Below are 15,486 nucleotides of genomic sequence, written 5' to 3'. Positions count from 1 at the left end.
AATCATGTCTACCCCAATACAACACAAAATGGACAATTATATCATGAGAGACAATATTTAGATTTCAATATACCCATCCCTTTGAAATGTGTCACCAAAAAGAAACATTGCAACATCTCTTGCCTCACACTTGGCTGCATCTTTATTTTGAAAATATATCAACCTCTATATTATGGTCTTGGAATATGTGTGTGACATAAATCCTTTAGAATGACATGATCAATGACCTGATCCCATGCATCCAATGTGAAAGAGTTGGAACCTATAAAGAAAATATTTGATTTTCCCACTCAATGATCACCTTGGAATCTCTAAATACATCTATTTCGACAATGTCCAACCACTTGGCACAATAGAGGATACCCCACAGCTCAAGTAACTCCACTCTCATATTAGTACCACAATCATTGCACCATTTAAACTTATAGAAATATCCAGGTCTCATGAAAATTAGCATTCGACTACCACATCACTCTGATGATAACACCCCATCCAAAAACAAGTCGCGAATCTGTTCCAAATATCCTTCAAACTAAAGCTTATTTTTTATATATTTTTTGTGACAAGGCCATTCTCCATAAAACAAGTAGAGCTCTTAATGCTGGTATCCCTCACATCCTGCGGAACTTCGTAAAAATTCTTAGCATTTCTAGCTTTCCAAATGTTGCCTATATGTCCCATTTTCGCAAAGATTTTTCTGCATTTCTAACAACACAAGTAGAGGAGATGGTACTTGGAGGATGCATGTCCATATGTCTAGCAGGTCATAATTCTGCAGACATAAAAGAGCAAAGTGGGGTAGGACACATTCTCATCACATGCTAACTGTGTTTAAAGAGATTATCAAGAAAGTAATATATATTTTTAATTAACTATTATGTTTGTCTATATTAATTATATAGATAGGTTTGGTCTATATTGTAATTCGGATTCATGAATTTCCAATCTTTAAAATATAATAAAGTAGCACAACCACATTAATAAATGTGGTTGATGTACACTGATAAGACTATCTCAACCACATTAATTCTCATATAAAATTTTGGACTTGGACAATTAAAAATAATAATAATAACTTAGTACAAATTCTATTAAGTAAATCATTTTATTTTATGTTGTAAAATAGTCTAATACATAAACATAAATGGGAAATATCTTTACAAATTAAAAACTAAACAATCATACAAATTATAAATTGTTAAGCCATTATTATGATTTTTCTATGTTTCTTATGTTTCTTTAAAACTTAAATTAGTATTTTCCTTTTATTGTTTTCATATCAAAATTAAATATGAAAATATTTTTCTGTCAGTGCAAATTGACCAAGCCCATTACCGGTAAATATATACCAACTTTTGGTCTTTCACCCTACAAAATTACAAAACGAAAAGTTCCAAGGTAAAAGCTTGGATTCTCCACCTGAATGTTACCATACTTTGATCATCTCACGATTAATCTAAATAGGTCATTAATGTTCTAAGATATTAAAAAATTAAACAAACTCCGCAAACAACTCTTCTTCCATTATCAGTTTCGACTAGCCCTGATCCTAAAACTTGGTGCATATAATTTTCTCGCAACTTTATATATTTGAATAATTGAATGCCTACAACCCAGATCTTGTTTGTCTGTCCCTGGTTCAATACCCAGTCCAATCGGATCATATATAACTTGAAAAATGGCTCACAATGTCAAAACAGTAATAAATCACTTCAATGAAATAGTAATATGTTTTAATATGAAACCCTAGTTACAACCCATGGAACCCTAATTACCAGGTTCCACTTCGTTCATCATCGAGGGAAAATCAGATTCCCTGTCAATGTTCACACCAACTTTAATTCAATTTGCAGGCTTGCTACAACCTATGAACCCTAATTATCAACTTCCACTTCACTCACAATCGATGGAAAATTGGATTCCCTGTTAATGTTGACACAATTTGTAGGCTAGCCAAAGCTTTACAAATGTGAAATATATTACAATTATATCACAATCATGCTTCCACGTACAATAATGTGTTCAACATTGAGGTACTTTCATCAATCAACACTCAATCACCAAGCCAATTGAAGCAAAGCTACACATTTCGTAAATAAATTTTTTAAAAATTATGTTTCATAGATCACAGGAGTGGACCTAATAAACTGAAAAAACTATTAGAAAACCTTTTATATTATCTATTTGATCATCCATGAGATGAATAATATTCCTAAATTTTCAAATCTAGGCCATTCATTATTTGTTATATTTTAAAGATTGGAAATTCATGAAGCCCAATTCCAATATAGACCACACACGTAATAATGAGTAGCTTAGATTTGACAATTTGGTAATCTTCTTTGTCTAATACTTGATCCAATAGACTATATGAAAAGTTTGCTAATTGTTTTTCAGTTTCTTAGGCATGCTCTTGTGATTTATGAAGGGTAGCTAAGGTTAATAATTTATTAAAAAGCTATTTACTAAATGTGGCATTGGCTTCGCTCTAGTTCATTTGGTGTGGCGATTGAGTGTTGATCAATGGGAATACCTCAATGTTGAACGTGCTCTCCTATGTTGAAGCCTGAATTCAATATAATTGTAATACATTTCATGTTTACGAAGCTTTGACTAGCCTAGAAATTGAAATGAAGTCGGTGTCAACATTGACAGGGAATCCAATTTTCCCTCAATTGTGAGCGAAGTGGAAGTTGGTAATTAGGGTTTCATGGGTTGTAACTAGGCCGGAAATTTAATTGAAGTTGGTGTGAACATTAACATGGAATCCAATTTTCCATCGATTTCAAGCAAAGTGGGAGTTGGTTATTAGAGTTCCGAAGGGTTGTAACCAGGGTTTCATATTAAACATATTACTATTTCATTGAAGTGAGTTATTATAGTTTTGACATTGTGAGCTATTTTCCAAGTTATATATGATCGAATTAGACTAGGTCTTGAACTAGGGGTAGTCAAACAAGATCTTGGTTGTAGGCATTCAATTATTCAAATATATAAAGCTGGGAGACAATTGTATGCACCCAGTTTTAGGATCAGGCTGGTCGAACTTGATGAAGAAGAATGGTTTGTGGTGTTTCTCTAATTTTTTAATATCTTAGAACATTATATATCTGTTTAGATTAATCATGAGAGGACCAAAGTATGTTCACATTCAGTTAGAGAATCCAAGCTTTTACCTTGGAACGTGTAATTTTGTAAGGTGAAATACCAAACGTTGGTACAAATTTACGAGTAATAGTCCCATTCGATCTGCACTCACAAGAAAATTATTTTCATATTTATTTCTTAATTTAAAATAAAAAATTTCCGAGTGTATAAAAGGGAAATCCGAGTGTATAAAAGGGAAAAGTAATTTTGATTAGAGTTTAATTGTTATGGCATTTTGCAAATATAATTATAAAAGATAGGGATTCATGTGAATGGAAAATTTTTATAAAAAACAATAAAGGGAAAAATTTTAATTTAAGTTTTAAACAAACTTAAGAAACATAGAAAAATCATAGTCATGGCTAACTATTTATTATTTGTATGATTGTTTTATTTATTTTTTTGTAATGATATATCACATTTATGTTTATGTATCAACGTATACGAAAATGATTTATTTAATAGAATTTTTGTTACAGGGCAACGTTCGAGAATGTTGAAAGGGCTCAGTTGGTTTTGGATGTTCTAACTCATGAATTCTTCTTGACGATTGAAAAGATGGAAACTACCAATTGCCAGGATTATGTGCACAATGAAAATGATCAAGTTCGAGCCTACATCAACCATTTCCTGTTAATGCGAGATTGTAGAATCAATTATACCAGGGTGGGATTCTTCTGTTAGGTTTGGTATGTAATTAATTGCGCCTATGATGCCTCATTGTTTTACTTGCCTCAGTTACTAAATAAATAACTCAAAAAAAAAATGTTTAGTTACTAAATAAATAACTCAAAAAATAAATATGTTTAGGACTTAATTCGGCCACACTAATACCAATTGGAGCTAAAATATTTCTCGTTTAACACCATTAAAAAGACTTCCACATTTTTTGTTATTAAATTTGTTAACGAGTAAGTCATTTACTCACAAACATGTTGGGCAGTCAGGGATTAAGGATCATATGATCTATTATGGGTATCTATATTTTTATTACAAGAGCGGGGTTCGAGATTCATTTTGATTAAATAAATCAGTTTAGATTCATCTTAAGCATGGATTTAACATGAGCCGAGAGCGATCAAATTTCTTTACATGTAAACTTTTTTAGAGTGCAAAATACAATGTGTTATTTTTCATTGTTTAAATTGTATTTTTGAATGTTAAATAGAGTATATATGCGACCAAATAAAAATTTTAACCATAAAAACTTAATTTGTTTTCTATATATATATATGAAGTTGTTATGACATAAATTAGTTATCATATATTATTATTCCCTGCAACAATAAGGTAATAATGTATTAAAACAAAATTGATGTTGACATGAAATCTAAATTGTCCAAAAATTTATGAAATTTTTCCAAAATTTAACATTATAAATTAAAATTTATTATTTTTAAACTATATTTAAATTCATTTATCTAAAATATTATTGGTTCAATTTTTTCACCTCTTATTATATAATAATGATAAACATACTTAAATAATAATGAACGATTATCCTCCTTTCAGTATACTTTACTAATATTAAAATAGATCCATAACTCATAGGGGCCACTCAGGGTGAATAGTGAATGAAACTAAACAAAATATTTATTAAAATGAAGTCGAGACAATCACTACTGCCCGAAATTTTCCCATGTGATGAATTATTACTTTAATGCATTGGGATTGGTCTTACATGTCACTTCAAAGGTCACATCACCGTCATCCACGTAACTGGAGATTAATTTCAATTTTTACAAAATAACCTGATTTAATTTAACCGAAGAATAAGTTTTGAAAAATGAGAAGGAAAACCAGGGAAATGGGTGACAGGCTAAAGCTACAGCACATGTAAAATCCTGGCATGCTACGAACCCAAATGAAAAAAGAAATGCCACATCAACCGTACGCCATGATTACAGACCAACACTACGAGTATGGCTACAGTAATATTCGTGGAATAGCCATAAAAGTTAGTACTATGAAATATCTGCAAAAAGTAACTACAACTTTGAGAAGCCATCCCTGTACTATGTGCAGCGACGCCGATGTTTGGAGCAAATGATAAAGGATGATTGTCAGCCCAATGTGTTGACCTTCAATGCTGTCATCAATGGCCTCTGCAATGCGGGCAACATTGAGGAGGCCAGGAATATGATGACTCAAATGCTGCTCAGCGGTGGGAAAGCTGATGTCGTGACTTATAGTACCATTATCAAAGGTCTCTGTGCAGACGGGAAGATTGAAGATGCCATGGAGGTCTTGAAGGAGATGACGAAGAAGGAATTGTGTCCAAATGCCATCACTTATGGGAGTATAGTCTCTGGGCATTGCAGTAGAGGCACGGTAAATGATGGTATCAAGGTTTTTGATGAGATGCTTGAAAAAGGACTTGTGCCAAATATTCGAACTTACAATTTACCAATCAGTGCTCTTTGTGAGGAATGGGAGATGATAAGGCTAGAAATCTGTTGAATCAAATGCCCACAAAGGGCTGCATGCCTAATTTTGTTGCTTTCAACACTGTCCTGTGTGGGCTTTGTAATGTCAGAAGCCGAGGAGCTTATGAAGACAATGTTTTGTAAAGGTCATCCACCAGATGCCACCACCTATACTGCAATGATTATGGGGTACTGCAAAAAGGGAGATGCAGAGAAAGCTCTACACATTTTCGATGAGATGTCACAGAAGGGTTTTAGTCTTGGGCTTGAGAATGGCTCTGCTGTTATTGGTTGGTTGTGCAAGGAAAGCAAGGCTTCAAAGGCAAAAATAGTTCTGGATGGAATGTGCAAAATGGGAAATGCACCTGATACTGCTATCTATACACATGTGCTGCATGCCCTCTGTAAAGAGGACATGTTGCATGAAGCAATACGGTCCTTGATGATGTGGTGAAAAATAGAGGGGTGCCTGATCTTGAAACATGCAGGACTCTAATTGAGGGCTTTTCTAAGAAAGGCGCGATGTTGCAAACATTGAAGCTTTTGCGTGCAATGCTAAAAGAAGATTGCTTACCTGAGATCAATACCTGCATTACCTTGATAAATGGCTTTTGTTCAAAGCAGCAGGTGCCTGAAGCATATATGCTTGTTAGCTTATTGCTTGACAAGGTTTACATTGTAGATAGTGACATTTATAGTGTATTTATAAGTGCACTTTGTAGGTCAGGCAATGTTAATGAAGCTTTGAAAGCCTTTAATCAATCGACATCTAAAGGATGTGCTCCAGATACAGAGTCATGCAAGATTCTGGTTGATACTCTTCACAGTGCAGGCAGAATAAAAGAAGCCCAGACTGTATTAACAAAGCTTTCCCGTGATGGTTCAAATGAAAAGCTTTTTGTTATGAGTCAAGCAGTTCACTCTCCATTGAATTAGCTGAAATTTGGAAGAAGGTGGTGTAGAAGTAAATGCTATTTTGAAAGCCTGCAAACCAGGGAGCAAATTTTAGTTCCTATCCAATATTTGTGTGTTTGACATCTTAGATTTGCCATTTTTGAACAAGGTTTGTGTGGGAGGAAATCTTCTGAGAACTGCTTCTTGTATTGCTTAGTTACATTAGTTGCACATCAAAAGAACATGCATTGGGACTCATTCACCCAGATAGCGGCACTTGTTGGAATGACTTATTCCTATTTAAAGGTTGAAGTACAGTTTGTTCAGCTATCTTCTTTAACTGGAAGAGAATATGGATGTCTCTGGTATAACTGGTATGGTACAGTGGATTTATAGTTCTTCTTTTGACTGGAGGTTATCATGGAGTTTGGATCTTCTATTATGGTGCAACCCTTCATTTATGCAGAGTTAGTTACAATGATTCTTTGTAAGCACTCGGGCTTTAAGTCCCAGAATGACAGGAGCAGCCATGATGCACCCTACTTTATACATGAAGGTATGGATCCTTAAGTCATCAATCTTATCTTTATAAAAAAGGAATCTCAGTTTTAGTTTTATGCCCAGGGGCACACCATTTGGCTCTAGTAAAATTATTTCCGAACTCTTTGCATTCGATCACTCTGACTATAGGTTAATGGATTTAATTTCATTGACATAGCTCCATTCCTGTAAATTGAATTACAGTGTCTTTTTTTTTACTTAATGGACAACAATACTATGTGCAGTGACGCCGATGTTTGGAGCAGATGATAAAGGATGATTTTCAGCCAATGTGTTGACCTTCAATGCTGTCATCAATGGCCTCTGCAAAGCGGGCAACATTGAGGAAGCCAGGAATATGATGACTCAAATGCTGCTCAGTCGTGGGAAAGCTGATGTTGTGACTTATAGTACCATTATCAAAGGTCTCTGTGCAGACAGGAAGATTGAAGATGCCATGGAGGTCTTGAAGGAGATGACGAAGAAGGAATTGTGTCCGAATCCCATCGCTTATGGGAGTATAGTCTCTGGGCATTGTAGTAGAGGCACGGTAAATGATGGTATCAAGGTTTCTGATGAGATGCTTGAAAAAGGACTTGTGCCAAATATTCGAACTTACAATTTACTTATCAGTGCTCTTTGTGAGGAAGGGGAGATGATAAGGCTAGAAATCTATTGAATCAAATTCCCACAAAGGGCTGCATGCCTAATTTTGTTGCTTTCAACACTGTCCTGTGTGGGCTTTGTAATGTCAGAAGCCGAGGAGCTTATGAAGACAATGTTTTGTAAAGGTCATCCACCAGATGCCACCACCTATACTGCAATGATTATGCGGTACTGCAAAAAGGGAGATGCAGAGAAAGCTCTACACATTTTCGATGAGATGTGACAAAAGGGTTTTAGTCTTGGGCTTGAGAATGGCTCTGCTGTTATTGGTTGGTTGGTTGTGCAAGGAAGGCAAGGCTTCAAAGGCAAAAATAGTTCTGGATGGAATGTGCAAAATGGGAAATGCACCTGACACTGTTATCTATACACGTGTTGCATGCCCTTTGTAAAGAGGACATGTTGCATGAAGCAATACGGTCCTTGATGATGTGGTGAAAAATAGAGGGATGCCTGATCTTGAAACATACAGGACTCTAATTGAGGGCTTTTCTAAGAAAGGCGAGATGTTGCAAGCATTGAAGCTTTTGCGTGCAATGCTAAAAGAAGAGTGCTTACCTGAGATCAATACCTACAGTACCTTGATAAATGGCTTTTGTTCAAAGCAGCAGGTGCCTAAAGCATATATGCTTGTTAGCTTATTGCTTGACAAGGATTACATTGTAGATAGTGACATTTATAGTGTATTTATAAGTGCACTTTGTAGGTCAGGCAATGTTAATGAAGCTCTGAAAGCCTTTAATCAATCGACATCTAAAGGATGTTCTCCAGATACAGAGTCATGCAAGATTCTGGTTGATACTCTTCACAGTGCAGGCAGAATAAAAGAAACCCAGACTGTATTAACAGAGCTTTCCCGTGATGGTTCAAATGAAAATTCTATTATGTAGAGAAATGAAATTTAACCGGAAGGATATGGTATTCAAGTTAACGTCCTCAGGAAAAATAATTTTTAAGGTACATCAAAAATAATTTGAGTTAAAAGAGGGCAGGTCTGATTGTTTGGGGTACCTCAATTGGTATGCATGTACCATTCGTATTCAGTTTAGTGGCTTACAAAAGTAAGTGGACTAGACCAGGGTTTCAGTTGGAAAGGGTAAGGTATTTGCTTTTTTGTTTTCTCTTTAGATTTCAGCTTTGGTATTTCAGTATTATAGGAGGGAAGAAAAGAATATTAGATAACTGTTAATTGTCTACCTTCTACCCAATGCTACATGGCTAATATACAACCAAATCACCTTAAAAAAGTTTTTACTCCGACAGATTCTGAATGGCCATTACTAATATCCCACGTGGTTATTACATCCATGTAGAAGAGCAGCAAAAATAGAGAGAATTCAAAATCACAAAGTGGCTTTTTAACCATCTGATGGTGATTTGTAATTCACAACCACGTTTATGCCTCCAAGATTCCTATTCCAAATGTTGTATATCCTGACGGTCTGCTTCAATGAACCATCTGGAGTCTTGTCTGCTTCATTAAGGTTTTATGACTCTAATTAGTTAGCAATCCCTCTACAGCCCGTGGAAGAAATTCTGAATGGTAATTAATTTGGATGGGTCTTAATTGTAGGCCTATTTCAAACAACTAAGTAAATTTTAGAAAGTAATTGTTTTAGTGGGAATCCAATAAACTGCCTGTCATGCAGGACGGGTTGCTCTAACTGACCTGTGCAATCTGTGTCCCCCAGGATTACTGGCTTTTTGTTATGAGTCAAGCAGTTCACTCTCCATTGAATTAGCTGAAATTTGGAAGAAGGTGGTGTAGAAGTAAATGCTATTTTGAAAGCCTGCAAACCAGGGAGAAAATTTTAGTTCCTATCCAATATTTGTGTGTTTGACATCTTAGATCTGCCATTTCTGAACAAGGTCTGTGTGGGAGGAAATCTTCTAAGAACTGCTTCTTGTATTGCTCAGTTACATTAGTTGCACATCAGAAGAACATGTATTGGGATTCATTCACCCAGATAGTGGCACTTGTTGGTATGACTTATTCCTATTTAAAGGTTGAAGTACAGTTTGTTCAGCTATCTTCTTTAACTGGAAGAGAATATGGATGTCTCTGGTATAACTGGTATGGTACAGTGGATTTATAGTTCTTTTGACTGGAGGTTATCATGGAGTTTGGAACTTAACACAATAACACTTTACAACAATGAACTAACAATATTCATGATGAAAATAGCAATATGGAAGATTTATCTGCATAATGAAAAAGGCAATATGGGAGATTCCAATCACATTCCAAGGCATTTTTTAAAATGTGGATGTGACAAAAGGTTGTTGTGGAAGGTGCTGTTTGTATATGGGAAATTTCTTGATCATTGTGTATAATCCTAATGTTGATAGATATGTCTACTAAGTGGTTCTAGTTAATGGGGGATTGATTTGAGCGTTCAATATATTTTTATTCTTTATCAAAGTATTCTTGTGTTGTATTTGTGTTCTTCAATTTATGCCTTACGGCGTTTCCTTTGCAACATCTGGTGCAAATGCTAGTATAAATGTTATATTAAAAAATTTGCATTGATTTTATAATGGGTTATTTTTATAGGGATCCAAATCTTCATTTTGTGGAGTCACCTGCTCTTGCTCCTCCTGAGGTTCAGATAGACCTTGCAACCTAGCAGCAGTAAGTAGAATGCTATTTTCTTATTATTTTTTGTTAACTTTTATTGAAATAATTTGTTCCATTTCTAAAGGATTGAAACTTTGGCTTACAATCTTTTATGTTGTCAGGTACGAGGCAGAACTTGTAGCAGCTGCGGCCCAACCCCTTCCAGATGACGATGATGATGCTTTTGAATAGCTTTGTTAAAATGCTTTTACATATTTAGGGATTGGTGGATTCAATTAGTTTTGTATCATTGGAGTTTGCTCTTGAGTTCCGACATTTAATTTTGATTTGTATTTGGGGCTTAGAATAGCATTATCGCATCTCTATATGTGATTTGGGTACTGTGCAGATGTTTTCATCGATGGAGTTGGCTAAGCTATCTTAGTTCAACTCCATTACAGAGCTATTTTTATATGCTAAGACAATTTTTTCCATTATATACTCTTGCACATTTTGCACAAGAACTTTTTGTACTCTTCAAATATTTCAAGAATGCTCAAGTGCCTTTCGTTGTGTACTGTTGGGGGAAATGCTAGTTGCGATGATTGTTGCTTGTAATATATTATGGCTTGTTAAAACTTTCTCTGAAAATTCTAGCTATGTCTGAAGATTTATTTTAACTCTGAAATTGGTTTACATAGTTGATCACTGTGGCTATCATGCCTACCTGGGTATTCTTGTGGGTATGTTGTCTGTCAAACACATAAAGGTATTGCCATTTCATTAATTGGGCTCTCGATTGATTTCTGCATAAAGATTCGCATTGTCTAAATCTTGAATGTAATAATAAGACATTGGAAACATTAAGTGGTTTTTCTTCACTACGAAAGGTAATTTGTTGCAAGAAAACGTTTGTTGCACATTTTGACTTTTAGGTAAATCATAAACAGACTTGTTAATTGGGACTAAATTCTTTTTGGTAAATGAAAGCCAGGTTTTACAGTTAAGTTGGTGCTAGATAAACTGTCGAGTTTTTTCAATGAAGAGGACTCGACTGAATTTTATTCTACATATTCTTTTCTTTTTGTAGAATGAGGAATGGGATTTACTTTTTTCGATCAGCTAGACCAAGCAGGAAAGTTTCATAAGTTTTAACATTGCATGCCAAGAAATAATAAATTATGGTCTTACAAATGGTTCAGGGTAAAAGTGTTAACCAATTGTTGACTGCATTGTGACTGTTAACTTGTGGGCTTGCGCAGCTTATTTTACTGATGCACAGCGCCAAGCAACGAAGGATGCTGGTGTTATTGCTGGCTTGAATGTAGCTCGTATTATCAACGAACCCACAGCTGCAGCAATAGCTTATGGCTTGGACAAGAAGGGTGGAGAGAAAAATATTGTTGTTTTTTATCTTGGCGGTGGCACGTTTGATGTCAGCGTTCTGACTATTGACAACGGAGTTTTTGAGGTTTTGGCTACAAATGGTGATACCCATCTTGGAGGTAATCTGTCTGAACTCTGTCTGGCAGTTTTACATTACGAATTTGAATACGTGCACGGTGGTTATCATTGACTTTTTTGGTTGGCTTTCGAGCTTTGAACTTACCGGGATGTAAACTAATATGCAGGTGAGGACTTTGACCAAAAGATAATGGAATATTTCATCAAATTGATCAAGAAAAAGCACGAAAAGGATATTAGTAAGGATAGCAAAAATGAAATAAGACATTCAAAGTGTTCCTTGTAATATAGATATAAACAAAACATCTAAATAAAAGTAATTGCACAATGATTTAGTGCAAGAAAACAAGGTTTTCCACAAACCAATTAACTCTTCTAGAAAAATTCAACAATTCCAATTTAATAATCCTATCCGCCTCTCTCTTGTATCTTTTGGGACAATTACTAGTATTAAAATAGGGAGTTGTCTATAATGCGACTTTTTGGAGATTCCGGTGACGGAATCCGGTGGAAGAAATTGAGATTAAATCACGATTTGTTGCAGTTAAAATGGTTTTTTAACTGCATATTCGGATTCAACACCCTGAAAAACCCCTGGGATGCTTTGATTGTGCAGAAACTAGCCATCAAACTTGCTATTCCAATAAATTGCTGCCAGATTTTCACCGGAAAAACCCGCTAGAAAGGCTTTCAAAAAGTCGCGTTATAGACCACTGCTTAAAATAGATCCATAACTCATAAAAGCCACTCGGAGTGAATTGTGAATGAAATCCTGGCATGCTACGAACCCAAATGAATATTGGTAATAAATAGAGCATGAATACAACTATTTGTGGGGTCTACATTGATTTTAAGTAATTGTCCGTACCTGTATCCTGGCGAAATCCGCTGGGAAGTGGAGGTTGTACCAACGAGAAGTAGCGAAAATCCGCCACTTCCGCATCCCAAAAACTGCAAACCAATGAGACTGCCTTAGAAAATGAACATTCATAAACTGCAAACTAACCAAATAGACTGCCTTATAAATGAACTGAACTGTACCTGCCGAAAACGAGACGTAATGGAATGTATTCAGCGGCGGCTCTTCTTGGAAGCTAATCCAATCACATCTCATTTGAACTTTAAATTATAACAAGTCAAAACCTAGATAAGCGAGTAACCCATCAAATGTATTTAAGGCGTCCGTGAGTTAGTTTACCTCGAATAATTTTCCTCTTTAAATTATTATCATTATTATTTAAATTCTACAAATTCAGAATTACGTTATAATTATTATTTAAATTTTTAAAATTCAGAATTACTTTATAGCTATTATTTAAATCTACACATTCATACAATAAAATGATATATTAAACTATTAAAAAAAAAATTAAATAAAAATATCTATATGTAAATAAAAAAATATATAATTAAATATTTTTAAATTACAATCGAAATTTTAATTAGTTTTTTATCCTTAATATCATTTTAGTATGTTAATAAAATTAACTTACTTAAAACTAAACGTTAAATATAACTAAACATTTTTAAATTACACTCAAAATTTTATTTAATTTTTTTATTAATATTATTTAATAATTAATAATTAATAATTTATTATTTTTACTTTTATAGGGTAATATATACTCTAGTTGATCTCCTAATTAAAATATTATATATGCAGTGTCGACAAATGCATTAGAATGTGATTTACGCCGAAAAATCTTCTGAAAACACTTGATATGGATCACATAAGCTTAAATTCAACAATATATATTCTCTTTGACCTCCTAATTAAAATATTATCCAATATTTTAATATAATAATATTTAAATATAATTGTTGGATATTATTCATTTTTTAATAATAACTATATTAAACTTATTTTAATTATATATTTACAAATATTCAATTCTTATTATACTATTATTAAATTGATCTAACTAATTTGAAATCAATATATTTTAATTAAAAATATTAATAAACTAAAATAAAACATAACCAAATAATAATAAATTTATTCAACTAATTTGTAATGGCTAATTCCTAACAGCTTTTTCCTAAACTTTTTCACTGACTTACTTTTTCACCTTTGTCCTGATAATGAACCCGTTATAAGAATAGAATATTAATCTTAATTTTTAAAAAATATCTAGACTTAATTTAATTAATAAAACTTTTGCAAAATGAAAAGAAAAGCAATAGAAATGCGTAAAAAGCTAAAGCTATAATACATGTAAAATAACATTAAATCCTGGCATGCTACAAAAGCAAATGAAAAAACAAATGTCACATTAATATTTGTGGAAATAGCTGCTAAAACAAATACAATGAAAAAACAATTGTCACATTAATATTTGTGAAATAGCTACTAAAACAAATGCTTATTATTACCTTGGCAGCAGGGTAATAATGTATTCAAAAAAAAATTGGTGTTGACAATAAATTTAAGTTGTCCAAAAATTTATGAATTTTTTCCAAAGTTTAACATTATAGATTAAAATTTATTTTTTTTAAACCATATTTAAATTTATTTCTTTCACCTCTTATTATGTAATGATGGCAGATGTACTTGTACAATTTAATGTACAACTTCCACTATAAAATGAGAGATGTACTCCATACTAAATATAAAATAAGATGTTAATTCATTCAAATATACACATAATGAATTCATTTAGTAAAGTCATTATCCCTGTTGGATTATGCATTAAGTACAACACTACATACCAACTTTTCGGGTCCCGTCTTTCACAATCATTAGGCTTGATGTGTATGTGCTAGATTCTCAGCCACATAAATATCTAAAAACTATATATTAAATAATTGACCTAGAGAAATCACCATGATTATTGTGGGCCCCATGAAGGGCTTGATGTTGTAGGGAAGGCGACACTGCTGGCTGATGCAGATATATCGTCCTTGGTGAAGCCACCTGATGGTGTACAACTGTGGATGTGTTGTAGTCAGTAGGCCCAGCCGCTTCACAACCTCTACTGAAATGAGGTTACTTTTGGCTCCCGATGTCAACAATGAACTACAACAAAGAACCCTTCACCCATATCGGTGAGTGGAAGAGGCGTTCCCCCTACTTTGGATCTTCAGGATCATTCTTTTGGATCTTACTGGTGGCCATGGCGGCACTAGGCTCCGCATTAATGATATGCTTCCCTTTGTCATTCCCCTTGTCAGGTTGTAACTCAAAGTCTGAACATGCGTATGATTCAGAAGCCTTCAGCTCGGTCACTAGTGACTGCTTGGCCCGACACTCACTCGTGTTGTGAGTGGAGCTCTTACGGAACTCACACCATTTCCCCATGTCCTTCTTTCTCTTCAAGGTGTTGTTCTTTTCTTACGGCTTCGACGGGTTGTCATCGGTCACCCCGCCTTAGCTTTGTCTTTTTCTCTGTGGCTTGGGGGCGACTTTCCCTTACTTTGGATTCGCAGATCCAAAGTCTCGCTTCCTCTATTTAAACGTATTCTTAATCTTGAATGTGTATTGGTACGTCATGTCGTGGGAGGAGATGTCCAAGAAATCCATCTCATCCTAGATGTACATGTGTAGGTAGTCGCGGTACTTGAGTACCAAATGCCACTCAGAATCCTTGATACCCAACTTTGTGCGAAGGGTATGAAAAACATTTGTAAATTTCGGCACGACTTGGCCCCTTCCCTGTCGCAGCGTGGTCCATTTTATGTATTTATCCTCATAGCTCCCGACAGGGTAGTACTACTCCTTGATGGCATCCCATAATGAATTCCAAGTGGGTGCGGCTAAAAATAGTGAGGGTGTACCTTTGTCCTTCTTCTCAAAAT

The 15,486-nt window shown here is 34.4% G+C and overlaps 1 pseudogene; it reads left to right on the top strand.

Annotated features, from left to right (window-relative positions):
• LOC149151571 (GTP-binding nuclear protein Ran1B-like) overlaps positions 1-10,804 on the top strand; it is a 37,610-nt pseudogene extending 26,806 nt beyond the window's left edge.
• The last annotated feature ends 4,682 nt before the right edge of the window (positions 10,805-15,486 follow it).

The sequence above is a fragment of the Pinus tabuliformis genome, chromosome 9 (assembly GCF_031772625.1).
Source record: "Pinus tabuliformis cultivar Carrire ecotype Pingquan chromosome 9, CPIR1, whole genome shotgun sequence".
In the NCBI taxonomy this organism is placed as follows: domain Eukaryota; kingdom Viridiplantae; phylum Streptophyta; class Pinopsida; order Pinales; family Pinaceae; genus Pinus; species Pinus tabuliformis.
Note: the sequence above shows the minus strand (reverse complement) of the source record. Positions and strands in the feature narration are given on the sequence as shown.